Source organism: Taurulus bubalis, assembly GCF_910589615.1.
Source record: "Taurulus bubalis genome assembly, chromosome: 16".
NCBI classification, from domain to species: Eukaryota; Metazoa; Chordata; class Actinopteri; order Perciformes; family Cottidae; genus Taurulus; species Taurulus bubalis.
In genome coordinates, this window is record NC_136604.1 from 20,612,181 (window position 1) to 20,615,323 (window position 3,143).

The following is a 3,143-nucleotide window of genomic DNA, read 5'->3' on the forward strand; positions in this document are numbered from 1 at the left end:
CGCTGCGCCTCGTACACTTGATGGGTGAAAATGATGTCTTTGGTTGAAAAAGACGAAAAACATTTTGGTTCGTAAAACACGAGCTGATATGTTCTGGGAGACCTGCCAAAAATGGATATTGATGAAGTAAGTAACTGTGACCTCTGTTACCTCGGAAAATGCAGCCAAACTGACCCGGTTCTCTGCTTTAATAACCTGAGATTCATAAGGATAAAGGTCTGCGCTCACATAACATTTCACTGTAATTATGCTGGAAATCCCTTGTAATTAAGTTGATATAATTAAACTGTCCACTGTGCCTTCAGCTCTCGTTCCTTTTCACAGCTTGATCATCACTTAGAGCTCCAGACAGCACAGATGTGATCTCAATATCCAAACATGCGCTGAAAACCAATCGAGGCCATCATGTGGATCATTGTGGATATTTACTTTTTACTCCCAGATTTGAACGTCTTCCAGGCTGAGATGAGAGGTCAATTCAAGTAATTGAATTCTCGTTTTTAACATTTTAAGCCCCATGGCAAAAACCGAGGTATTTTTTAGGATATAATAACACACTCAAAATAACATACCCAAACTAAAAAGGGTGTATCTCTGCAACCACAAGGGCTATTTGAATAGTGTTGGTGTTATAATAAAGGCAACCCTTGTGAGATTGTGTTCAGATGTGTAAATATTAGTATATATGTTACAGGTTAAGAGTAAATAAAGATTGAAACACAGAAAAAATAGAAGTTTCAGGTCCGCCTATAAAAAAAAAGCACTTTCAGGATGATTATGTCTTTAAAATGATACTTCACTAAGGTCTAAAGCTCTCCCAAATCATAGCACAATATGTGAACATTCTCTAACCCAAATCATAGCACAATATGTGAACATTCTCTAACACAAATCATAGCTCAATATGTGAACATTCTCTAACCCAAATCATAGCACAATATGTGAACATTCTCTAACCCAAATCATAACACAATATGTGAACATTCTCTAACCCAAATCATACACAATATGTGAACATTCTCTCTGCAAAGTTTGACTTTGATAAAGTGAAGCAGAACAAAGTTAGAGAGGGTTTAGTACAGAGAGAATTCAGGCGAGGACTCCAAAATCTGTGCCATCTGTGCCATTTTAATTTTTTCATGTACCAAACCTTATATTTCACTTATATTACGTATGGTGTTCAATACACTTATATCAGTGTGGATTTACTGGGGAAAATGTGTTTTTCTTGTAATGTTTTACACAGTTTAACTATCATGTGTAAAAGTCAACCTATTTAGGGGCCTCGGGGCTTAAAAGGTATTGTTTGATGAATAAATCATATATATATATGCTTCAATTCCTCTCATGTGCTTTCATCTTTAATCCTTCATGTTTCTGAGTGAATGTAATTTGCACCGTCCTCTTTGTCTACCTTATTTGTACGTCTGCGTGGTTGCATTAGTAACCCTATCACTCCCTCCAGGAAATACACGACGCCTTGTGGTTCTTACGGGACTGATGGATTATTTATTCTTCAATTCGCCTCTGTCAACATCACCGTCATCAATCCACCGTCGAACTGTTCAAAGACATTTTAACATACAAAACAAGTTGGCGTTCACGTGACACGATAAACAGCAACATAACGAACATTCCTCGCTGGCTGCACACTACTGGGAGGGAAATGGGTCCACTTGGAAAACAATAATACTTGAAATTAACACTTTGTCACTTTGACTTATAACTTTCAACGGAGTAAAACTTCTCACGCTGCACATGTCTTGGAGCGTGTCACAACTAAATGCGTCTCAGCACAAACATAGGACGTAAAGATGGTTCCTATCACATGTAAATAGAAAACCAAAATCAATATACAAGAAACAGGCCTATTAAATAATGACATAAATAATAATTATGGCAGTTAAAAACCCTGTGTTAAGCGTCACATTGCAATGAATTGTGGGTAAAAAATGTGGAGGACTCTGAGCAGACTGTGATCCACGATGGATAATCTTTCTCAAACACATTGATTCAGCTTCGCTGTCACAAGTAAACGAAAAACGTGAAATCTGTCCGGCCCCAAAGCGATAAGTCTCTACAACACCTCGCCTCTCTCAAAACTCAAAACAGCTTTCTGCTTTCGGTCTCAACCGTACAGCCACTTATCATGCGCATCATTCTAGTACATTCTTTATGTTGTGTCTACTCATTTTCTATTGATATATCTTTCTTCTAGCGTTGATAATCATATTTCACAAAGTTTGGAAACCAATGTTTTAAGTGAATTCTGATGTTTCTTTCAACATAAAGAGAGTGATCCCAGTATTAATGAAACAACGGTACCCGATCGATACTAAAGCTCAGTTATCAGCATCTGTAACGGGACAGAAACAGATTGATTGGTGCATTACTGGTGTTATTGTATTACATCATGCATCATTGGCTTTAATGCACCATGTTATGTCTTTAACCCCTTAGTCCTGTATTCCTGCAGCTCTAAACCCATCAGCCCTTAACTTCAAAGCGATTTGGTTGTTTTTTAAATGTAATATGAAGAAACTAAACGAACTGTGAATTTAATTTAGGCTCATTTTGAATTTTGAACAGAAAGAGTTCATGTTTCTCTCATGTAGATTATTAGAAGAGTTTTACCCAAACAATGGGGAAAGGCCCTAAACGCTCTTTAAGTCTTATCCTCTTACAAAGTTGAGCCTCAAACTGTTTGTTTTAGCATCAGGCAGCAGCTTCTGACACCAGAGGCATGCTCAAATATAAAATACAAAACTCTGCAGAAGGCAGCGACTAAAATCACACGTTTTAGCCTCACATTCTGTGGAGTACTACGTCTTCTGTTGCTGCCAAGTCAACACACGATACACCACCCTTGCTTAATTTTCCAATAAATTCCCCTCTAACATCGGTTTCTCTGCTGATGACAAAAAAAAAGAAGAAGAAAATCCCAAACATTGAGCTATTGGGACCAGAATCTGTGCAGACGCAGGAGCCGCGTAGCACCAGTGTCCTCCAGCCCGGACCAGAGTTTTTAGAGCCGCTGGAACTGCTGAGGCTGCAGCCGCTGCTCCATCAATAAAAACAACCCCTCCACACTTTACGGACAACACCATCAAAAACGTACACCTTTACACACACACACACAGACA